Raw genomic sequence first — 9,576 nt, 5'->3', positions numbered from 1 at the left:
GAGAGTGGTCAGCCTTGTCTTGTCCCTGATTTCAGTGGGATTGCTTTAAGTTTCTCTCTGTTCAGTTTGATGTTGGCTATAGGCTTGCTGTATATCGCCTTTACTATGTTTGGATATGTGCCTTGTATCCCTGATCTCTCCAGTACTTTAAACATGAATGGAAGTTGGATTTTGTCAAATGCTTTTTCAGCATCTAGGGAGATTATCATGTGGTTTTTTTTTTCTTTCAGTTTGTTAATATGGTGGATCACATTGAAGGATTTCCGTATATTGAACCACCCCTGCATACTTGGGATGAAGCCTACTTGGTCATAGTGGATAATATCTTTGATGTGTTATTGTATTCGGTTTGCAAGTATTTTTTTAAGTATTTTTGCATCAATGTTCATAAGGAAAATTGGCCTGAAATTCTCTTTCTTTGTTGAGTCTTTGTGAGGTTTAGGTACCAAGGTGACTGTGGCTTCATAGAATGAGTTTGGTAATGTTCCTTCTGTTTCTATTTTGTGGAATAGTTTGAAGAGAATTGGAGTTAGCTCTTCTTTGAAGGTCTGGTAGTATTCTGTGCTGAAGGCATCTGGTCCTGGGCTTTTTTTGGATGGGAGAGTTTTGATGACTGCTTCTATTTCTTTGGGGGATATAGGACTATTTAATTGATTTACCTGGTCCTAATTCAGCTTTGGTGAGTCAAATCGATCAAGAAAATTGGTTTTGGTAATTTAAAATGAGTATTGTCATGATTTTGAATAGCTTATGTCATCATATAGTCAAAAGTAGTAGGGATTTTACTGGTCATTTACATGGTTGCCTTCCATCCTGAGGTACTTACCTTTCCTAGTAATTCTCTCTCTCTCTCTCTCTCTCTCTCTCTCTCTCTCTCTCCTTATCCTTCTCTCTCTCTTTCTCTTTCTCCCTCTCCTCTCCTCTCCTTCTTCTCCCTCTTTCTCTTACTCTCCTCCTCATATGTGTGAATATATATATGCATATTACTGTACAGATTTGGAGGTAATATGGGTATCTATGCTATTTTCATCTGCTTCTTTTAGACAGGTTCATCACTTCCCGCACTAGGGTGTCTGGAATACAATCTTCTGATGATTCTCTTGCTTCTGTTTCCAGCTGTCATGGGTATGGCAGTGTGAAAACAAACATTGTATGGATTCTATGGGATTCTGTTGCTCTTAACCCAACTGTTCATAAGTGTAAAGGAAATATGTTACCTATTGAGATGTATCTCAAGTCTCCCTTATCTTTTACAAACTTTAACTGAGATAAACATAGCTCTTAGTTTTTTGTGCGGTAGTGAATATCAGTGCTACTGAGTCTGATATTGAGCTTGGTATTATTAAATTAAAAAGGAGAGCTTAGAGAAAGACAGTTCCTATGAAAGAAATAGGCACAAATCATCTTTCAAATTTTTATTTTAAATCTACATATTTAAATATACCATAAATTGATGTCAAAAAGAAATGGAGGGATGCATGAACTTAGAAAAAAATCTACACTCCAAAAGGGAGTAAAAGAAAAAGGGTGTGTATAAAGGATGTGACAAAAGAGAGATGCATATTCTCTTAGACTGGAGAATGTGGGTTTGAGTGTGTGTGGGGGAGTAGTGATGTGGAAAGACTTTATCAGAGACCTAAAGAAGCCATTGGGTGTTCTGCTCTCACATTCTCCAATTCATTACTTAAAGAAAGCCTCTAACTGAATCAGGTGCTAATCTTTTAGTGTAAGCTGGGTGGATTGTGAGCCATGTCTCCATCCTCTGCCCCTAGTGATGGTATTATAGGCTTATGACCATATCTAGGTCTCTCAGCTTTTTTTTTGTTGTTGTTGTTATTAAAAACAACCAAACATTTAATCAGCCCTTCCTCAGTCATTAACAACATATTGCCAGCAAAGATGACATCATTTCTTTCTTTTTTTTTTAATTTTATTTTTTTCTTATCAGTTATGTTTTATTAACTCTGTATCCCAGCCGTGTCCTGCTCCCAATCCAACCCTCCCTCCCTCATCTTCACCATGCATCCAGCCTGTGAGCATCTGAGCTGGGCATAGGGACAGTTTGTTGATGGTGAGAGTACTCCTGGCTACTGTCAGTGCCCTTCCAAGACTCACATGACTGAAGCAATCAGCAATCTGTGGCTCCAAGGACCCTTCCAGCTTCTGCACACAGGGCTCACTGAATTTGTGCTTTCCTTTTGAGTTTCTCAATTTTCTTACCTTACCTGATGGACACACTTTCTTTTTTTATATACTTTTAATTTTTTTATTTTTTATTAATTACACTTTATTCATTTTGTATTCCCCCATAAGCCCCTCCCTCCTCCCCTGCCGATCCCACCCTCCCTCCCCTTTCTGCATGCATGCCCCACCCCGAGTCCACTGATAGGGGAGGTTCTCCTCTTCTTTCTGATCTTAGTCTATCAGTTCTCATCAAAAGTGGCTGCATTGTCCTCTACTGTGGCCTGATAAGGCTGCTCCCCCCTCAGGGGGAAGTGATCAACGAGCAGGCCAATCAGATTATGTCAGAGGCAGTCCCTCTTCCCATTACTATGTAACCCACTTGGACACTGAACTGCCATGGGCTACACCTGTGCAGGGGTTCCAGGTCATCTCCACGAATAGTCCTTGGTTGGAGTATGAGTCTCTGGGAAGTTCCCTGTATTCAAATTATCTTGTTCTGTTGCTCTCCTTGTGGAGTTCCCATCCCCTCCAGCTCTTACTATTTCCCACTTCTTACATAAAATTCCATTCACTCTGCCCATCAGTTGGCCATCAGGCTCAGCATCTGCTTTGACAGTCTATACTGCAGAAGCTTTCAGAGGCCCTCTCTGGCAAGTTTCAAGGTTGTTTCCTGTTTTCTTCTGGCTTTCAGAGGCCCTCCCTCTGTAGCAGGTTCCGAGGTTGTTTCCTATTTTCTTTTTCTTCTGATGTCCATCCTCTTTGCCTTTCAGGATGGGGATTGAACATTTTAGTTAGGGTCCTCTCTTTTGCTTAGTTTGTTTAGATGTACAGATTTTAGTGGGTTTATTCTATATTGTATGTTTATATGAGTGAGTATATACCATGCGTGTCTTTTTGCTTCTGGGACAACTCACTCAGGATGATCCTTTCCAGTTCCCACCATTTACCTGCAAATTTCATGATTTCCTTATTTTTCATTGCTGAGTAATACTCCATTGTATAGATGGTTTTTTTTTTTTATATTAATTACAGGTTATTTACTTTGTATCCCAGCCATAGCACCCTCTCTCATTCCCTTCCAATCCCACTCTCCTTCCCTCATCTCCTCCCTGCCCCTTTCCAAGTCCACTGATAGGGGAGGTCCTCTTCCCCTTCCATCTGACCCTAGATTATCAGGATTCTTCAAAACTGGCTGCAATGTCCTTCTCCATGGCCTAGCAAGGCTGCTCCTCCCTCGGAGGGGATCAAAGAGCCTGCCATTGAGTTCATGTCAGAAATAGCCCTTGTTCCCCTTACTAGGGAACCCACTTGGATAATGACCTATCATGGGCTACATCTGAGCAGGGGATCTAATTTAAAAAAAATGTTTTTTTTTATATATTTTATCTTATAAAATTAAGTATTTTACCATACTTTCCATATCCTGAGTATTGAAAACAACTTTTAAATTCAGATATTATATATATATATATATATATATATATAAAATCATATTATTTCCCTCCCTCTAGTCTTTCTAGATCTTATTCTATTCTTCACACACTCAACTTTAAATTCTTTCTCAAAAAAAACAAGCAAAAACACAAATTAACCAAAAAAAAATTGCTAAACCTAAATAAAAGCATACTTACTACCAAACTTCACGCAAATAATAGCACACACAATAGATGCGAGTCCATCATATGTTGGTTGACTACTCCTTGACATGAGACCTGCTCTATAACCTGTGTCACCCCATTGAAGAACACTGAGTGTTTCTCTCCCAGCAGGTATACGTGACAGTGATAGTATAGATGTTATCCCTTACCCCAAATATTGTATAATAATATGAGACAAATACTATCCATCAGTGTTGGACAAGACAGACAAATGACAGAAAGTAGCCAAACAGAAAGCCCAAGCATCAGAGACCCTGTTTTCCAAACACTCAGGAGTTCCATGAAAACACTAAACTGGACGCTATAATATATATATGCAGATGACTTGGTGCAGATCCCAGCAGGCGCTGTGCTTGTTGCTTCATTATCTGTGAGTTCTTAAGAATTTGTTTGTGTTAATTTGGTGAGCCTTTTATTTTTATTTTTCTATATTTTATTTTTTGGTATGCTTTTACATGGTGGGTGGTGATACAAACTCAGATCCTCATGTTTTGTCAGCAAGTGTTCTTAATGAGCCATCTCTACACACTTGCTCTTTGAGTCCTTACTTATAACAAACGTGATGCATGCAGGCCTGTGTGTGTGTGTGCATGTAAAAATTAGTGATTAGAATTTGCATATTATCGCTTAAGAACAGTCTCTATGGCTATTTGGATGAAGTTTGATTGGGAAATAATAGTTATTTGCTACTGGAGACATTATCTCAGAGAAAATATGGACTTATTCAGTAATTATTGTATAAGTTAAGAGAATTTGACAAATCACAACATTTTATGATCTGCATTATTAAAGCTTTGAGTCAGTAATAGTAGCAGGATAGTCTGATAAAAAAATTCTGGTATTTACTATTTGGATAATAGCAAAATTAAGTATCAAACTGTTTTTATGCAATGAAAGTGCATGAAAATTACACTAGTTTTGCCCAACAGTGTAATAAGTGATAGAATAATTATTTTCTCAGTTATGCTATGAATTTATTCTGCTTCATATTAGTTGGGGATTACAATCTAGTTTTTAGGATTACATCATAGCATTCCATTTATGTTATACAAAAAAATATCACAATACTAAAAAATAGACAATTTCTTAAGGAAAGGAAACAAATTAAATTCCATAGCAATACATTGTGAGTAGTAGTTCTGAATGTTTAAGGTGAAATAGTAGTCCCTGGATTTAATTTATTCTTTGTAATTTTAGTCTTTTACTTGTTAGTCTACCATCTAAGCAACTTTTAGTAATGACCTCAATAAACATCTCTCTACCATTGTCTTCTGTCTTTCTCTCTCCTTTCTTGTTCTTTATTTCTTCCTTCTCCCACTTCCATCCTTTTCTATTTACTTCCTTTATTTCCCTTTTCTTTCTCTTCTCACATTCCCATTGTAATCAGTTGTTTGCTATTCATTCTTATTTTGAGTCTGGATATTTTTACTATAATTTTTATTTTGATTATACCAGCCTTAGTTCTGTAGTCATGACACAGCATCTACTGAGCATTTACCAGACAAGACCACCTGGACTCTTGTAGAAAGGGATTTAAAATTTTTAGTTAGTTCTTCTTCTTCTTTAAACACACTTAGAATAATAGCAAAGCATTATCTGCCTTGAGCCCATTACTGTACATACTAACTCTCCCAGTGACCCATTCACAAAGCTTCAGCTACTTACTCTACATAGCCTTTTAAATATGTGTCAGTAGCTCCAGTAACTCTATGTTGACGATTTGTGACAGACAGTTGCATAGTTATAATGTCTTCCTTTATGGAAGTTTTTAAGGAATGTCAGTCACAGGCAAAGCACTATGATAGCCATGGTTTTTCATAAATGAATTACATTGAGCTTCTAAACTCAAGGGATTTGAACAGTATTTGAACAAATGGCATAAATGGTTGAATACTGTGATGTCAGTTTGATTTTTGTTAGCAAATTTTGTTAATTGTTTAGTGATATGATGCTAATGCTTTAAACTGCTTGCTGGCACTACCAGAGTCACAATCTAAGCATCTAAAATGCCATAATTATGTTTATTTTACAGAAATCAGTGAGCGATTCTACCTTAATAAGAAACTCAATGTTTAATGACAATAAGAAATGGGGTGCAAGTTGGTGCAATCGAGTAGTTTCTCATTTGCAAGGATGTGTTACTCTTACTACTTGGAAAAAGTAAAGACTAGACTCTTTAAAGCCAGAAAACAAGACTCTGAGGATATGAATGACATGACACACTCTGTTATCAATATTGAAACAAGATCAAAGGAGCTATTCTGGAAACTATAGGGATAGCTAAATGACTAGAGTGGTAATCTAGAAAACAACAAAAAGTCTGAGAAATGTCAAAGAAACAAAGGAAAGGAGGATAACCAAAAGTGATGGGTTTTAGAAATGTTCTTTTTCCTTTTACTAAAAATAGATTTTCTTTTCTCACATAGTGGATTCTGATTATGTTTTCCTCTCCTTCTACTCCTTCCAGCCCATTCCCATCTCCTTACCCATTCACTTTCTCTCTCTCATTAGAAAACAAACAGGAGTCTATGGGATAGTATTAAAATGAAATAAAATAAAACAAGATGAAACAAAAGTTAACACACCAGACTTGGACAAAACAAACAGAAGGAAAGAAAACAAAAATGAAAGCAAAGAAAAGGTGAAATTTCAGGGTTATTTTAATTTGCATCTCTCTGCCCATAGTAGCTCAGTAACCAAGTGGGTTTCCCTAGTAAGGGGAAAAGGAACTATTTCTGACATGAACTCAACTACTGGCTCCTTTACCTCCCCCTACCCCTGAGGGAGGAACAGCCTTGCTAGGCCACAGAAAAGGACATGGCAGTCAGTCCTGAAGATACCTGATAAGCTAGGGTCAGTTGGAAGGGGAGGATGACCTCCCTATTAGTAGACTTGGAAAGGGGCAGGGAGGAGGTGAGGGAGGAAGGGTAGGATTGGGAGGGAATGAGGGATGGGGCTATGGCTGGGATAAAAAGTAAATAACCTGTGATTAATATAAAAAATAAAAATTAATAAAAAAAGAAAACAAAGATAAGCCAAAAGAAACAGAGGTCCACATTGGCACACTCGTCCATAATTAGGCTACCTACTTCTCTGGCCAGGAAGGCCTGCAGATTGCTAGGGTACACCTACTGGAGTGAGGAACTCAAATAAAGTGACGAGTGTGAAGAAGAAATGTTGAAGGGAAGATGTGTGTGTTCCATTGTCAGCTTGTCTCAACTTCCTTGCCACCTGACTGCATAAGCACCAGTCCCTTTTTGTAAAATATAGTATTTTAATATTGGCTTCCATTAATGTTAGGTAGTAAGCCCTTGCTTGGGATCTTTGTTGCATCTGGATTGTTCATCTTTGCTCTAAGTTTATATATATATAATATTTATAAAATATAAATATTTATAAAATATACTTAATAATTGTAATTTCAAAGCAGAAATACTTTTATTTTTCATTCATCAAACTTATTCGTTTATTGCTATCTTTAAGGTAAATTTGAAGCTGGAAAACATGTTAGCACAAATATGTACTTTCTTTTTTTAGTATATACTATGTATTATTATTTTTCTCAATTTATTCATGATTCATCCAGACTGAAGCCTTCTTCCTCAACTCCTCCCAGTCTGACCGTCCCTCCCTCTTCCCCCAATTGCCTTCCAACCAAGTATCATGCATGGAGAAGACCTAAATCCCCTGCTCATATGTAGCTTGTTGGCAGCTCAATCTCCATGTGGATCCACAAGTAAGGGGTGCAGGGGTTGCCTCTGTCATGAACTCAGTTGCCTGTTTTATGATCACCTTCCTCTGGCGGTGTGGCCTTACCAGGCCACAAAGGAATAGGATCCAGGCAGTCCTGATGAGACTTGATAAACTATGAGCAGATGGCAGAGGAGATCTTCCCCTTTCAGTGACTAGTAATAATTTTAAATTTGTAAATATGATTAAATAAATGTGGTAATTATATAGAATGCATTAAATTTTTTAAATGTTTAATAAGATAGGAATGTGTTTTACAAACACAAAATATTACATGTAAGTTGTATTTTATTTTATTAAACGAAAGTGAAGTAGTTACTAATTAACAGTACTCAATTTTCCCATGTTTTAGGAAAATATTAGATAAAGTGCTCAGCATTAATTGATGAACTGAGTAATTCCTCCAAGGAGAAAAGTTATTTATTCATGAGCTATAAAACATAAAAATTATTTTGGCATATTAAAATACAGCTTAATTTTAAAGTTCAGGTAGAGAATAATGAACCCTTGTTAGGAGAATAATTATGGATGTCATTTTGAATCTATTTTTACTTCTCCTTTGGCTGAGTGGTTCTTTTAATTTCTAATCACTGAAGTGTTTTTAAAGACAAGTAAGCACATATAGGTCTTACCTTCCTTATTTTAAAAATCCAAGACATGTGTTACTATTATTTTCTCTCATATTCTTGAAAGAGGTAAAAAAAAAAAAAAAAAAGACTAAGGATGAATGAGAAAACCATCTTGTGCTATATTTGGTGGAGTGTATTTTAAAAGTGGGTCAGGTTGTGTTTCAGTGGAGTTACTATTGTGATGAAACACCATGACTAAAAGCATGGTGAGGAGGAAGGGGTGTATATTTTTAGACATTTTTCTCATTAATTACTTTATTTATTTACTGTACATCCCAATCAGAACTTCCCTTCCCTCTTCTCCTCCCAGTCCCTCTCTCTTCCTTCTCTTATGCCCCCTCCCTTTCTTCTCAGAGAAGGGAGAACTCCTATGGTTATCAACCTGCCTTGGCATATCAAATAGGACTGAACACATCTTCTTCTATTGAAGCTGGACACGATGGTCCACTTAGGAAAAAGGGATACAAAGGCAGGCCACAGAGTCAGAGGCAGCACCCGTTCCTGCTCCAAGAGGTCTTACATGAGGACTAGGCTGCACATCTGTTAGATATGTGGAGGGAGGCTAGGTTTGTCCCATGTATGCTTTCTGATTGGTGTTTCAGTCTCTGTGAACCCCTATGGGATCAGGTTAGTTGATTTTGTAGGTTTTCTTGTGGTGTCCTTGACCTCTCTGTTTGCTCCCCCTCTTCCATAAGATTCTGCCTGATGTTTGGTTGAGGGTCTCTGTATGTCTTCACCAGGTGCTGTACCCAGATGACTTTTATGTTAGCCTCCTGTCTGCAAGTGTAGAAGAATATTATTAATAGTGTCGGGGAATACTTTCCCTTCCATGTTCAGCAGCTTTATTCATAATAGCCAGAAACTAGAAATAACGTGGATGTTCACCAACTGCAAAATGGATAAAGAAAATGTGGTACATTTATACAATGGAATTCTAAGGTATTAAAAACCAAGAGTATAAGAAAATTTGCAAGCAAATGGATGGAACTGGAAAACATTATCTTGAGTGAGGTAACCCAGATTTAGAAAGACACTCACACTTCCCTTAGAAGTTGTTATTAGCCATAACATAGAGGCTAGCCATCCTACAACCCCTGGACCCAAAGAAGCTAGGTAAGAAGAAGGACTGAAGGAAGGATGCTTGAATCTTACTCAAGGTGAAATGGAATAGACTGCTGAAGTAGAAGAAGGGACAACTAGGTGGAAGTAGGTGTGGGGAGGGGATCGGGAGGAGGGCTGAAAGAGAGAAAAAAATAGGCTGGGGGACTTATCTCTGGGACAGAGGCGGCTTCTGGGAATCAGTGGTGGTGACACCGAGACTCCTAGCAATGGGATTATGGGGCCTGAAGTGGCCA

Source organism: Psammomys obesus, unplaced genomic scaffold (assembly GCF_907164565.1).
Source record: "Psammomys obesus unplaced genomic scaffold, mPsaObe1.curated_primary_1811, whole genome shotgun sequence".
Lineage (NCBI taxonomy): Eukaryota > Metazoa > Chordata > Mammalia > Rodentia > Muridae > Psammomys > Psammomys obesus.
Note: the sequence above shows the minus strand (reverse complement) of the source record.